We start from the raw sequence: 15,783 nt of genomic DNA, 5'->3' as shown, positions 1-15,783 counted from the left end.
CACCATTTACCTTGTGAAAACCAGTCAGTATCTGGTGTGATCAGAAAACCAGTCAGTATCTGGTGTGATCACCATTTGCCTCATGAAAACCAGTCAGTATCTGGTGTGACCACCATTTACCTCGTGAAAACCAGTCAGTATCTGGTGTGATCACCATTTACCTCGTGAAAACCAGTCAGTATCTGGTGTGATCACCATTTACCTCGTGAAAACCAGTCAGTATCTGGTGTGACCACCATTTGCCTCGTGAAAACCAGTCAGTATCTGGTGTGATCACCATTTACCTTGTGAAAACCAGTCAGTATCTGGTGTGATCACCATTTACCTCGTGAAAACCAGTCAGTATCTGGTGTGATCACCATTTACCTTGTGAAAACCAGTCAGTATCTGGTGTGACCACCATTTGCCTCGTGAAAACCAGTCAGTATCTGGTGTGATCACCATTTACCTCGTGAAAACCAGTCAGTATCTGATGTGACCACCATTTACCTCGTGAAAACCAGTCAGTATCTGGTGTGATCACCATTTGCCTCGTGAAAACCAGTCAGTATCTGGTGTGATCACCATTTGCCTCGTGAAAACCAGTCAGTATCTGGTGTGATCAGAAAACCAGTCAGTATCTGGTGTGACCACCATTTGCCTCGTGAAAACCAGTCAGTATCTGGTGTGATCACCATTTGCCTCGTGAAAACCAGTCAGTATCTGGTGTGATCAGAAAACCAGTCAGTATCTGGTGTGATCAGAAAACCAGTCAGTATCTGGTGTGATCACCATTTGCCTCGTGCAGCGTGACACATCTCCTTCTCATAGAGTTGATCAGGCTGTTGATTGTGGCCTGATGTACCACTCCTCTTCAATGGTTGTGAGAAGTTGCTGGATATTGGAGGGAACTGGAACACGCTGACGTACACGTCAATCCAGAGCATCCCAAACATGCTCAATGGGTGACCTGTCTGAGTATGCAGGCCAGAACTGGGACATTTTCAGCTTCTAGGAATTGTGCCCAGATCCTTGTGACATGGGGCCTTGGATTATTATGCTTAAAAATTAGGTGATGGCAGCGAAAGATTGTTGTGCCAATGGACCTCAAGATCTCGTCATGGTATCCCTGAGCATTCAAATTGTCATCGATAAAATGCGATTGTGTTGTCTGTAGCTTATGCCTGACCATACCATATGGGGTACTCTGTTCACAACGTTGACATCAGCAAACCACACGCCCACACAACGCCATACACATGGTCTGTGGTTGTGAAGCCAGATGGACGTTCTGCCAAATTCTCTAAAACGACATTGGAGCCGGCTAATGGTAGAGAAATGAGCATTAAATTATCTGGCAACAGCTCTGGTGGACATTCCTGCAGTCAGCATGCCAATTGCACACTTCATCAAAACTTAAGACATCTGTGACAAAACTGCACATTTGAGAATGGCCTTTTATAGTCCCCAACACAAGGTGAACCTGTGTAAAGAGCATGCTCTTTAACCAGCTTCTTGATATACCACACCTGTCAGGTGGATGGATTATTTTGGTAAAGGAAAAATGCTCACTAACAGAGGATGTAAACAAATTTGTTTCACGAAATGTTAGACAAATAAGCTTTATGAGCATTTGAAACATTTCTGGGATCTTTTATTTCAGCTCATGAAACATGGGACCAACACTTCACATGTTGCGTTTATATTTTTGTTCAGTATACATGAGGGAAGGGACAACGGAGTCACATCCAGCCATTCATTTAAACAAGAAAAGATGACAAGGTCCTAACTATTAACTAGCCTAGAGCTAGTCTGCCCACCTCACTGAGACGAGGGAGTCTGGAGAACACCATCTCACTGAGACCAGGGAGTCTGGAGAACCCCACCTCACTGAGACCAGGGAGTCTGGAGAACCCCACCTCACTGAGACCAGGGAGTCTGGAGAACCCCACCTCACTGAGACGAGGGAGTCTGGAGAACACCATCTCACTGAGACCAGGGAGTCTGGAGAACCCCACCTCACTGAGACCAGGGAGTCTGGAGAACCCCACCTCACTGAGACCAGGGAGTCTGGAGAACCCCACCTCACTGAGACCAGGGAGTCTGGAGAACCCCACCTCACTGAGACCAGGGAGTCTGGAGAACCCCACCTCACTGAGACCAGGGAGTCTGGAGAACCCCACCTCACTGAGACCAGGGAGTCTGGAGAACCCCACCTCACTGAGACCAGGGAGTCTGGAGAACCCCTCCTCATTGAGACCAGGGAGTCTGGAGAACACCATCTCACTGAGACGAGGGAGTGTGGAGAACCCCACCGAGACCAGGGAGTGTGGAGAACCCCACCGAGACCAGGGAGTGTGGAGAACCCCACCGAGACCAGGGAGTGTGGAGAACCCCACCTCACCGAGACCAGGGAGTCTGGAGAACCCCACCTCACCGAGACCAGGGAGTCTGGAGAACCCCACCTCACCGAGACCAGGGAGTCTGGAGAACCCCACCTCAGAATGCTAGTCTGCCCACCTCACCGAGACCAGGGAGTGTGGAGAACCCCACCGAGACCAGGGAGTGTGGAGAACCCCACCGAGACCAGGGAGTGTGGAGAACCCCACCGAGACCAGGGAGTGTGGAGAACCCCACCGAGACCAGGGAGTGTGGAGAACCCCACCGAGACCAGGGAGTGTGGAGAACCCCACCGAGACCAGGGAGTGTGGAGAACCCCACCCCACCGAGACCAGGGAGTGTGGAGAACCCCACCCCACCGAGACCAGGGAGTGTGGAGAACCCCACCGAGACCAGGGAGTCTGGAGAACCCCACCGAGACCAGGGAGTCTGGAGAACCCCACCGAGACCAGGGAGTCTGGAGAACCCCACCTCAGAATGCTAGTCTGCCCACCTCACCGAGACCAGGGAGTCTGGAGAACCCCACCTCACCGAGACCAGGGAGTCTGGAGAACCCCACCTCACTGAGACCAGGGAGTCTGGAGAACCCCACCTCACTGAGACCAGGGAGTCTGGAGAACCCCACCTCACTGAGACCAGGGAGTCTGGAGAACCCCACCTCACTGAGACCAGGGAGTCTGGAGAACCCCACCTCACTGAGACCAGGGAGTCTGGAGAACCCCACCTCACTGAGACCAGGGAGTCTGGAGAACCCCACCTCACTGAGACCAGGGAGTCTGGAGAACCCCACCTCATAATGCTAGTCTGCCCTCCTCACTGAGACCAGGGAGTCTGGAGAACCCCACCTCACTGAGACCAGGGAGTCTGGAGAACCCCACCTCACTGAGACCAGGGAGTCTGGAGAAACCCCACCTCAGAATCTTTCATTAACAGTATAAAGCTGGACTTGGTCGAGGTGTGGCCTGCTCGGAGACTCTGTAGAGGTCAGAGGGTAGGGGACTGTCCTCATCCATCAAAACAGCACTAGAAACCTCTGTTTACATCTCTGTCCTAGTGTGTAATTGCAGACCTACCACTGTTATCAGCTAAATGAACTGTTTTGGTTGACATGTCACTTGACTGAGGCGGTTTGACAGTTCAACTCTCCATCCTGGACAGTTAACCAGCATCACTACTCTGGCTCTTGTTTTTTATTTAACTAGACAAGTCAGTCTTCAACAGATCGCTGTCCGCACCCTCCCGCCCGACTAACATCAATACTCTGGACGGTTCTGACTTATATGTGGCCAACAACAAATACCTAGGTATCTGGTTAGACTGTAAACTCTCCTTCCAGACTCACATTAAGCATCTCCAATCCAAAATTAAATACATGATTCCATATGTGTTATGTCATAGTTTGATGTCTTCACTATTATTCTACAATGTAGAAAATAGTAAAAATAAAGAAAAACCCTTGAATGAGTAGACGTGTCCAAACTTTGGACTGGTCCTGTATAATCATCTATAGGCCAGGCTCACAGTCCATACAGAGACACAGTAGGAAAAGGGTTAGACAGTTCTCAGTGAGGAGAGGAGACAGTAGGAAAAGGGTTAGACAGTTCTCAGTGAGGAGAGGAGTCAGTAGGAAAAGGGTTAGACAGTTCTCAGTAAGGAGAGGAGTCAGTAGGAAAAGGGTTAGACAGTTCTCAGTGAGGAGAGGAGTAAGTAGGAAAAGGGTTAGACAGTTCTCAGTGAGGAGAGGAGTCAGTAGGAAAAGGGTTAGACAGTTCTCAGTGAGGAGAGGAGTCAGTAGGAAAAGGGTTAGACAGTTCTCAGTGAGGAGAGGAGTCAGTAGGAAAAGGGTTAGACAGTTCTCAGTGAGGAGAGGAGACAGTAGGAAAAGGGTTAGACAGTTCTCAGTGAGGAGAGGAGTCAGTAGGAAAAGGGTTAGACAGTTCTCAGTGAGGAGAGGAGTCAGTAGGAAAAGGGTTAGACAGTTCTCAGTGAGGAGAGGAGTCAGTAGGAAAAGGGTTAGACAGTTCTCAGTGAGGAGAGGAGTCAGTAGGAAAAGGGTTAGACAGTTCTCAGTGAGGAGAGGAGTCAGTAGGAAAAGGGTTAGACAGTTCTCAGTGAGGAGAGGAGACAGTAGGAAAAGGGTTAGACAGTTCTCAGTGAGGAGAGGAGACAGTAGGAAAAGGGTTAGACAGTTCTCAGTGAGGAGAGGAGTCAGTAGGAAAAGGGTTAGACAGTTCTCAGTGAGGAGAGGAGACAGTAGGAAAAGGGTTAGACAGTTCTCAGTGAGGAGAGGAGTCAGTAGGAAAAGGGTTAGACAGTTCTCAGTGAGGAGAGGAGACAGTAGGAAAAGGGTTAGACAGTTCTCAGTGAGGAGAGGAGACAGTAGGAAAAGGGTTAGACAGTTCTCAGTAAGGAGAGGAGTCAGTAGGAAAAGGGTTAGACAGTTCTCAGTAAGGAGAGGAGTCAGTAGGAAAAGGGTTAGACAGTTCTCAGTGAGGAGAGGAGTCAGTAGGAAAAGGGTTAGACAGTTCTCAGTAAGGAGAGGAGTCAGTAGGAAAAGGGTTAGACAGTTCTCAGTAAGGAGAGGAGTCAGTAGGAAAAGGGTTAGACAGTTCTCAGTGAGGAGAGGAGTCAGTAGGAAAAGGGTTAGACAGTTCTCAGTGAGGAGAGGAGACAGTAGGAAAAGGGTTAGACAGTTCTCAGTGAGGAGAGGAGACAGTAGGAAAAGGGTTAGACAGTTCTCAGTAAGGAGAGGAGTCAGTAGGAAAAGGGTTAGACAGTTCTCAGTGAGGAGAGGAGACAGTAGGAAAAGGGTTAGACAGTTCTCAGTGAGGAGAGGAGTCAGTAGGAAAAGGGTTAGACAGTTCTCAGTGAGGAGTCAGTAGGAAAAGGGTTAGACAGTTCTCAGTGAGGAGAGGAGTCAGTAGGAAAAGGGTTAGACAGTTCTCAGTGAGGAGAGGAGACAGTAGGAAAAGGGTTAGACAGTTCTCAGTGAGGAGTCAGTAGGAAAAGGGTTAGACAGTTCTCAGTGAGGAGAGGAGTCAGTAGGAAAAGGGTTAGACAGTTCTCAGTGAGGAGAGGAGTCAGTAGGAAAAGGGTTAGACAGTTCTCAGTAAGGAGAGGAGACAGTAGGAAAAGGGTTAGACAGTTCTCAGTAAGGAGAGGAGTCAGTAGGAAAAGGGTTAGACAGTTCTCAGTAAGGAGAGGAGTCAGTAGGAAAAGGGTTAGACAGTTCTCAGTGAGGAGAGGAGTCAGTAGGAAAAGGGTTAGACAGTTCTCAGTGAGGAGTCAGTAGGAAAAGGGTTAGACAGTTCTCAGTGAGGAGAGGAGACAGTAGGAAAAGGGTTAGACAGTTCTCAGTGAGGAGAGGAGTCAGTAGGAAAAGGGTTAGACAGTTCTCAGTGAGGAGAGGAGTCAGTAGGAAAAGGGTTAGACAGTTCTCAGTGAGGAGTCAGTAGGAAAAGGGTTAGACAGTTCTCAGTGAGGAGAGGAGACAGTAGGAAAAGGGTTAGACAGTTCTCAGTGAGGAGAGGAGTCAGTAGGAAAAGGGTTAGACAGTTCTCAGTGAGGAGAGGAGTCAGTAGGAAAAGGGTTAGACAGTTCTCAGTGAGGAGTCAGTAGGAAAAGGGTTAGACAGAAGAGAAGAGTTGGAACATTTAAAATATATATATATATATATATATATATATATATATATATATATATATATATATATATATATATATATATATATATATATATATATATATATAACCCCACAGGGCAGGTGTTGGTTGGGGAACACAGCAGCCAATGACAACAGTCAACTGGTCCGTGGCTTGTGGAGGAGAGGTGAGGGAGGTGAGGTGAGGGAGGTGAGGTGAGGGAGGTGAGGTGAGGGAGGTGAGGTGAGGGAGGTGAGGTGAGGGAGGTGAGGTGAGGGAGGTGAGGTGAGGGAGGTGAGGTGAGGGAGGTGAGGTGAGGGAGGTGAGGTGAGGGCAATCTGACCCTAAAAAGTAGGAGGGTTGATTTCCATCCAGACTTACTAAACAAATAGGCGACATGAAAGATGGATATTGCAGACTGCCAAAGGCTACAGTTTTTATTCAGCATGAATGCTCACCTTGTTACCCGGGTGTCTTCATTCTTCTGAAAACACTTCATGAGGATTATCGATCGTATCGAATAAACCATTGCTGTTACAAACCACCATGGACAGACAGGAAGAATGGCGAAAACCTGCAGAGAGAAGAAGACCCAAACCCTAAACAGTTACATCCGGAAGCTGCGCTCAGTTCATGTACAGTTAACGAATAAAACTGCAAAACAAAAAGCTTCTATTCACCCTGGTAAAACGTTTAAATATAATGTGCTCTCTCCCAGGTAAATAAATAATCCACTGGTGACCTCTGAACGTCCCTCGAAAGCTTCAAAAGATCAGCTCTCTTTGAGAAGAAAGTTTCTATATCTCCCCGCTTGTCTTCTCTTCTTCTTCTACTTTTTTAAAGCTTTTATTTGGCGGACTACATCCGAAACGGTGTATTGCCGCCACCTACTGGATGGGGTAAAAACAGAACTCTTGTGTTCTCTTCCCTTTCTCACAACACAGAGCAGCAAGTCGTGCCGCATTCACATGCTAGTTGGAACTAGGACATTAGGAAAATTCCGACTTGCTGATTCGTTAAACGGTTTCCGTAATGAATACACCCCTGATGTCCGCAAGAACATGAATGGGTAATGACGACGTGGATGGATCCCCTTTGAGGACAAAATCCACAAACTGTGGTATCTGCTGCCCTCCATTGAATGCATGGCATGGGGCCCCAGACAGAGTAAAGACAGACACACATTTTAATTCAAGTTTAAGTTTAGACTAACAAGTCATTTGATCACTTTCTATTATTAATTTGAAATGCTATAAATTATTGGCCCATTTACATTTGGGACTGATCAAATCTAATTATATTTGTCACATGAGCGGAATACAACAGGTGTAGGTAGACCTTACAGTGAAATGCTGAATACAACAGGTGTAGTAGACCTTACAGTGAAATGCTGAATACAACAGGTGTAGTAGACCTTACAGTGAAATGCTGAATACAACAGGTGTAGTAGACCTTACAGTGAAATGCTGAATACAACAGGTGTAGTAGACCTTACAGTGAAATGCTGAATACTACAGGTGTAGTAGACCTCACAGTGAAATTATGAATACAACAGGTGTAGCAGACCTCACAGTGAAATTATGAAAACAACAGGTGTAGTAGACCTCACAGTGAAATGCTGTATACAACAGGTGTAGTAGACCTCACAGTGAAATGTTGAATACAACAGGTGTAGTAGACCTCACAGTGAAATGCTGAATAAAACAAGTGTAGTAGACCTCACAGTGAAATGCTGAATACAACAGGTGTAGTAGACCTCACAGTGAAATGCTGAATACAACAGGTGTAGTAGACCTCACAGTGAAATGCTGAATACAACAGGTGTAGTAGACCTTACAGTGAAATACTGAATACAACAGGTGTAGTAGACCTTGCAGTGAAATGCTTACTTACAAGCCCTTAACACACAATGTGGTTAAGAAAATAGAGTTAAGAAAATGTAAATAACCTAAAGTACAAAATAAAATAGCAACAATAAAATAACATTTTTTTTTTCTGTTATTTTACCAGGTAAATTGACTGAGAACACATTCTCATTTGCAGCAATGACCTGGGGAACAGTTACAGAGGAGAAGAGGGGGATGAATGAGTCAATTGTAAACTGGGGATTATTAGGTGACAGTGATGGTTTGAGGGCCAGATTGGGAATTTATCCAGGACACCAGGGTTAACACCCCCTACTCTTACGATAAGTGCCATGGGATCTTTAATGACCTCAGAGAGTCAGGACACCCGTTTAACGTCCCATCTGAAAAACGGCACCCTACACAGGGCAATCACTGCCCTGGGGAATTGGGATATTTTTTTTAGACCAGAGGAAAGAGTGCCTCCTACTGCCCCTCCAACACCACTTCCAGCAGCATCTGGTCTCTCATCTCCCGACTGAACAGAACCAACCCTGCTTAGCTTCAGAAGCAAGCCAGCAGTAGTATGCAGGGTGGTATGCTGCTGGTTTAGGGTGGTATGCAGGGTGGTATGCTGCTGGCTTAGGGTGGTATGCAGGGTGGTATGCTGCTGGCCAAATAACATGGCTATGTACTGGTGATATAGTACCGAGTCAATGTGCGGGGGAACAGGTTAGTTGAGGTAATGGAGGTAATATGTTAATGTGGGTAGGGGTAAAGTGACTATGTAAATAGTCTGGGTAGCCATTTGATTAGCTGTTCAGCAGTCTTATGGCTTGGGGGTAGAAGCTGTTAAGGACCCTTTTGGACCTAGACTTGGCACTCCGGTACCGCTTGCCGCTAGGTACCGCTAGTCTACAGTCTATGACTAGGGTGGCTGGAGTCTTTGGCAATTGTTAGGGCCTTCCTCTGACACCAGGTGGATGGATTATCTTGGCAAATTAGAAATTCTCACTGACAGGGACGTAAACAAATTTTGTGCGCAACATTTGAGAGAAATAGGTTTGTGTGTGTATACAACATTTCTGGGATCTTTAATTTCAGCACTTGAAACATGGGACCATCACTTTATATGGTTAGGCTTTTATATTTTGGTTCAGTGTATATCTAGGCCTAAATCTATTATTACATATATAATCTATATATATATATTATGTCTATTTCATACAATGTCTTTACGGTTCTCTACACACACATAGTCTAATCCGGGGCTGTAGAGAAGACACACATCTTCTAATCCAGGGCTGTATAGAAGACACACATCGTCTAATCCAGGGCTGTAGAGAAGACACACATCTTCTAATCCAGGGCTGTAGAGAAGACACATATTGTCTAATCCAGGGCTGGAGAGAAGACACACATCGTCATTGGAAAATGAAATAATGATTGTTAATTAGCCAAAGGATGCACAGCAGACTAAAAGGTAAAAAAGTCCATGATGTGTCTTTGACAAGCTACAGCATGCTACTACAGCATGCTACTAGAGCATGCTACTACTCAAACAACCCTGTTACTGCACACCTGAGCTAGAATTCCTTATAATCAAGTGCCGGCCATTTTACCGACAAGAATTCAGAATTCAGTTGTCTTGTTATGGCTTGGGGGCAGTATTTTGACATCTGGATGAAAAGCGTGCCCAAAGTAAACTGCCTGTTACTCAGGCCCAGAAGCTTGGATATACAATTGGTAGATTTGGATAGAAAACACTCTAAAGTTTCCAAAACTGTTAAAATAATGTCTGTGAGTATAAAATAACTGAAATGGCAAAAACCTGAGTAAAATCCATCCAGGAAGTGGGATATTTTTGATGTGTGTAGTTTTCAATTGAATGCGTATACAGTGTGTGTTGAGTTAGGACCCAGATTGCAGTTCCTAGGGCTTCCACTAGATGTCAACAGCCTTTAGACATTGTTTCAGGCTTGTTTTCTGAAGAATTAGGAAGAATGAGACCATTTTCTAAGTGGACTGTAGAATGAACCAGAGCTACAGTGGGGCAAAAAAGTATTTAGTCAGCCACCAATTGTGCAAGTTCTCCCACTTAAAAAGATGAGAGAGGCCTGTAATGTTCATCATAGGTACACTTCAACTATGACAGACAAAATTAGGGGAACAAATCCAGAAAATCACATTGTACGATTTTTTATGAATTTATTTGCAAATTATGGTGGAAAATAAGTATTTGGTCACCTACAAACAAGCAAGATTTCTGGCTCTCACAGACCTGTAACTTCTTCTTTAAGAGGCTCCTCTGTCCTCCACTCGTTACCTGTATTAATGGCACCTGTTTGAACTTGTTATTAGTATAAAATACACCTGTCCACAACCTCAAACAGTCACACTCCAAACTCCACTATGGCCAAGACCAAAGAGCTGTCAAAGGACACCAGAAACAAAATTGTAGACCTGCACCAGGCTGGGAAGACTGAATCTGCAATAGGTAAGCAGCTTGGTTTGAAGAAATCAACTGTGGGAGCAATTATTAGGAAATGGAAGACATACAAGACCACTGATAATCTCCCTCGATCTATGGCTCCACGCAAGATCTGACCCCGTGGGGTCAAAATGATCACAAGAGGGCCTCCCGGGTGGCGCAGTGGTTAAGGGCGCTGTACTGCAGCGCCAGCTGTGCCATCAGAGTCCTGGGTTCGCGCCCAGGCTCTGTCGTAACCGGACGCGACCGGGAGGTCCGTGGGGCGACGCACAATTGGCCTAGCGTCGCCCGGGTTAGGGAGGGCTTGGTCGGTAGGGGTGTCCTTGTCTCATCGCGCACCAGCGACTCCTGTGGTGGGCTGGGCGCAGTGTACGCTAGCCAAGGTGGCCAGGTGCACGGTGTTTCCTCCGGCGCATTGGTGCGGCTGGCTTCCGAGTTGGATGTGTGCTGTGTTAAAGAAGCAGCGGCTTGGTTGGTTGTGTATCGGAGGACGCATGACTTTCAACCTTCGTCTCTCCCGAGCCCGTACGGGAGTTGTAGCGATGAGACAAGATAGTAGCTACTACACAATTGATTGGATACTACGAAATTGGGGAGAAAAAAGGGGTAAAATTAAAAAAAAATAAAAAAAATAAATAAATAAATAAATAAAAAAAAATGATCACAAGAACGGTGAGCAAAAATCCCAGAACCACACGGGGGGACCTAGTGAATGACCTGGGACCAAAGTAACAAAGCCTACCATCAGTAACACACTACGGAAAAACAGCCCCAAAGCATGATGTTTCCACCCCCATGCTTCACAGTAGGAAGGGACCAAATGCTCTCTAGCAAACTTCAGACGTGCCTGGACATGTACAGGCTTAAGCAGGGGCACGTCTGAAGTTTGCTAGAGAGCATTTGCTAGAGAGTTTGCTAGAGAGCTAGAGAGCCTTCCTACTGTGAAGCATGGGGGTGGAAACATCATGCTTTGGGGCTGTTTTTCTGCAAAGGGACCAGAACGACTGATCCGTGTAAAGGAAAGAATGAATGGGGCCATGTATCGTGAGATTTTGAGTGAAAACCTCCTTCCATCAGCAAGGGCATTGAAGATGAAACGTGGCTGGGTCTTTCAGCATGACAATGATCCCAAATACACCGCCCGGGCAACGAAGGAGTGGCTTCGTAAGAAGCATTTAAAGGTCCTGGAGTGGCCTAGCCAGTGTCCAGATCTCAACCCCATAGAAAATCTTTGGAGGGAGTTGAAAGTCCGTGTTGCCCAGCAACAGCCCCAAAACATCACTGCTCTAGAGGAGATCTGCATGGAGGAATGGGCCAAAATACCAGCAACAGTGTGTGAAGACTTACAGAAAACGTTTGACCTCTGTCATTGCCAAGAAAGGGTATATAACAATGTATTGAGATAAACTTTTGTTATTGACCAAATACTTATTTTCCACCATAATTTGCAAATAAATTCATTAAAAATCCTACTATGTGATTTTCTGGATTTTTTTTCTAATTTTGTCTGTCATAGTTGAAGTGTTCCTATGATGAATATTACAGGCCTCTCTCATCTTTTTAAGTGGGAGAACTTGCACAATTGGTGGCTGACTAAATACTTTTTTTGTCCCACTGTAGTTTGCAGATGAGTGTGTAGATGACCTACCATGGTTTAGGTGTAGTGAACAGGTAGGTGACCCACCATGGTCCAGGTGTAGTGAACAGGTAGGTGACCCACCATGGTTCAGGTGTAGTGAACAGGTAGGTGACCCACCATGGTTCAGGTGTAGTGAACAGGTAGGTGACCCACCATGGTTCAGGTGTAGTGAACAGGTAGGTGACCCACCATGGTCCAGGTGTAGTGAACAGGTAGGTGACCCACCATGGTTCAGGTGTAGTGAACAGGTAGGTGACCCACCATGGTTCAGGTGTAGTGAACAGGTAGGTGACCCACCATGGTTCAGGTGTTGTGAACAGGTAGGTGACCCACCATGGTTCAGGTGTAGTGAACAGGTAGGTGACCCACCATGGTCCAGGTGTAGTGAACAGGTAGGTGACCCACCATGGTTCAGGTGTAGTGAACAGGTAGGTGACCCACCATGGTTCAGGTGTAGTGAACAGGTAGGTGACCCACCATGGTTCAGGTGTTGTGAACAGGTAGGTGACCCACCATGGTTCAGGTGTAGTGAACAGGTAGATGATGATTTATTTATAAAGCCCTTCTTACATCAGCTGTTATCACAAAGTGCTGTACAGAAACCCAGCCTAAAACCCCAAACAGCAAGCAATGCAGGTGTAGAAGCACTGTGGCTCAGAAAAACTCCCTATAACCAAAACCTAGGAAGAAACCTAGAGAGGAACCACTCTGTGAGGGGTGGCCAGTCCTCTTCTGGCTGTGCCGGGTGGAGATTATAACAGAACATGGCCAAGATGTTCAAATGTTCATAGATGACCAGCAGGGTCAAATAATAATACTCACAGTAGTTGTCGAGGGTGCAACATATCCGCATCTCAGGAGTAAACGTCAGTTGGCTTTTCATAGCCGATCATTGAGAAAATCTCTACCGCTCCTGCTGTCTCTAGAGAGTTGAAAACAGCAGGTCTGGGACAGGTAGCACGTCCGGTGAACAGGTCAGGGTTCCATAGCCGCAGGCAGAACAGTTGAAACTGGAGCAGCAGCACGGCCAGGTGGACTGGGGATAGCAAGGAGTCATCATGCCAGGTAGTCCTGAGGCATGGTCCTAGGGCTCAGGTCCCCCGAGAGAGAGAGAGAGAGAGAGAGAGAGAGAGAGAGAGAGAGAGAGAAAGAAAGAAAGAAAGAAAGAAAGAAAGAAAGAAAGAAAGAAAGAAAGAAAGAAAGAAAGAAAGAAAGAAAGAAAGAAGGAAAGAATTAGAGCATACTTAAATTCACACAGGACAAAACTACTGCAGCATAAATACTGGAGGCTGAGACAGGAGGGGTCAGGAGACACTGTAGCCCCATCCGATGACACCCCCGGACAGGGCCAAACAGGAAGGATATAACCCCACCCACTTTGCCAAAGCACAGACAAATGACTACAGACAGACAGACTGCAGGTCCTCTCCTCAGGCTCCTGACTGCCTGTCCTCTCCCCAGACTTCAGACTGCCTGTTCTCCCCAGACTTCAGACTGCCTGTTCTCTCCCCAGGCTCCAGACTGCCTGTCCTCTCCTCAGGCTCCAAACTGCCTGTCCTCTCCTCAGGCTCCAGACTGCCTGTTCTCTCCTCAGGCTCCAGACTGCCTGTCCTCTCCCCAGACTTCAGACTGCCTGTTCTCTCCCCAGGCTCCAGACTGCCTGTTCTCTCCCCAGGCTCCAGACTGCCTGTCCTCTCCCCAGGCTTCAGACTGCCTGTTCTCTCCCCGTCAACGAGTGTCTGCGTAGCCAGGCGCTAAAATAGAACTTGAACTCTCATATCTCCTCATTGGTTTTTAGGAGCACTGATGAACTGAGGTCCACACTCCAGTCCAGTTGGTGGTGGTAATGCACCTTAAAGTTGGTTGCCAACCACCTTTAAAGTCCAAAGAAGAAGAAGAAGCCTGAAGGAGGAGAGATTACTAGAAACAAACTCTGTTTACTGTTTTATCTGTTGATTAATTGTAGGAGTAGAGGACCTTGTGCATTTCAGGTAAAATAACAACCCAATGTTTATATCCCAGGACAAATTAGCTAGCAACAGCAACTAGATGGATAAATTGACAAATGTTTAATGCTTTTGGACCTGCCCCTAATGAATATAATTGGTTCAGAGTTCGTTTTGATATTTTAACCTGCATGTCCTGATCGCTTCTGGTGTCGGTTGACAAAATCAACATTAAAAAAACATTAAAAAATCAACACTATATAATGGTCAAAGTCAATATTCATATTGTCAGCAGTCTCTCACCTTGAAGGTGACCTCTAAAGCCGAAGCAACAGCTGAACATCACCCACAGACTGGACACGACCGCACCTGGTCGCCCTCCGGTCAGAACCAACTTCAGTTCAAAAAACTTGTTCACCTCTTGACCACAAACAGACTGTCAACCAGTCAGTCAACCTTGCAGTCTAACCAGTCAGTCAACAGAGCAGTCTAACCAGTCAGTCAACAGAGCAGTCTAACAGTCAGTCAACCTTGCAGTCTAACCAGTCAGTCAACAGTGCAGTCTAACCAGTCAGTCAACAGAGCAGTCTAACAGTCAGTCAACCTTGCAGTCTAACCAGTCAGCCAACAGTGCAGTCTAACCAGTCAGTCAACAGAGCAGTCTAACAGTCAGTCAACAGAGCAGTCTAACCAGTCAGTCAACCTTGCAGTCTAACCAGTCAGCCAACAGTGCAGTCTAACAGTCAGTCAACAGAGCAGTCTACTAACCAGTCAGTCAACAGAGCAGTTTACTAACCAGTCAGTCAACAGTGCAGTCTAACCAGTCAGTCAACAGAGCAGTCTAACCAGTCAGTCAACAGAGCAGTCTAACCAGTCAGTCAACAGAGCAGTCTAACCAGTCAGTCAACAGAGCAGTCTAACCAGTCAGTCAACAGTGCAGTCTAACCAGTCAGCCAACAGTGCAGTCTAACAGTCAGTCAACAGTGCAGTCTAACAGTCAGTCAACAGTGCAGTCTAACCAGTCAGTCAACAGAGCAGTCTAACCAGTCAGTCAACAGAGCAGTCTAACCAGTCAGTCAACAGTGCAGTCTAACCAGTCAGTCAACAGTGCAGTCTAACCAGTCAGCCAACAGTGCAGTCTAACAGTCAGTCAACAGAGCAGTCTACTAACCAGTCAGTCAACAGAGCAGTCTAACCAGTCAGTCAACAGAGCAGTCTAACCAGTCAGTCAACAGAGCAGTCTAACCAGTCAGTCAACAGAGCAGTCTAACCAGTCAGTCAACAGTGCAGTCTAACCAGTCAGTCAACAGTGCAGTCTAACCAGTCAGCCAACAGTGCAGTCTAACAGTCAGTCAACAGAGCAGTCTACTAACCAGTCAGTCAACAGAGCAGTTTACTAACCAGTCAGTCAACAGAGCAGTCTAACCAGTCAGCCAACAGTGCAGTCTAACAGTCAGTCAACAGAGCAGTCTAACCAGTCAGTCAACAGAGCAGTCTAACCAGTCAGTCAACAGTGCAGTCTACTAACCAGTCAGTCAACAGAGCAGTTTACTAACATGGTTCATTTCAAATGTTGGTAATGTTCTAAGGAATGTTCTTCCCGAACATGCCTTCCCGAACATGCCTTCCCGAACATATCTTCCTGAACATGCCTTCCCGAACATGCCTTCCCGAACATGCCTTCCCGAACATGCCTTCCCGAACATGCCTTCCCGAAAATGCCTTCCCGAACATGCCTTTCCGAACATGCCTTCCTGAACATGCCTTCCCGAACATGTGAACTTTCATGTGCCTTAATAACAAACCAGGTGTGAAAGTAGCACCTTACTCTTCTGTTTCAGGC

At 46.6% G+C, this 15,783-nt stretch overlaps 1 protein-coding gene across 2 annotated transcripts in view; it reads right to left on the bottom strand.

Annotated features, from left to right (window-relative positions):
• map3k22 (mitogen-activated protein kinase kinase kinase 22) overlaps positions 1-6,851 on the bottom strand; it is a 103,651-nt gene extending 96,800 nt beyond the window's left edge. For both annotated transcript variants that reach the window (XM_036945633.1, XM_036945634.1), the window contains exons 1-2: positions 6,701-6,851; positions 6,479-6,594 (exon numbers count right to left, since the gene is read on the bottom strand). The gene's annotated coding sequence lies outside the window, so the exon portion shown is untranslated. The remainder of the gene's footprint in view (positions 1-6,478; positions 6,595-6,700) is intronic.
• Between the last annotated feature and the right edge of the window lie 8,932 nt (positions 6,852-15,783).

Source organism: Oncorhynchus mykiss, chromosome 15 (assembly GCF_013265735.2).
Source record: "Oncorhynchus mykiss isolate Arlee chromosome 15, USDA_OmykA_1.1, whole genome shotgun sequence".
NCBI classification, from domain to species: domain Eukaryota; kingdom Metazoa; phylum Chordata; class Actinopteri; order Salmoniformes; family Salmonidae; genus Oncorhynchus; species Oncorhynchus mykiss.
Note: the sequence above shows the minus strand (reverse complement) of the source record. Positions and strands in the feature narration are given on the sequence as shown.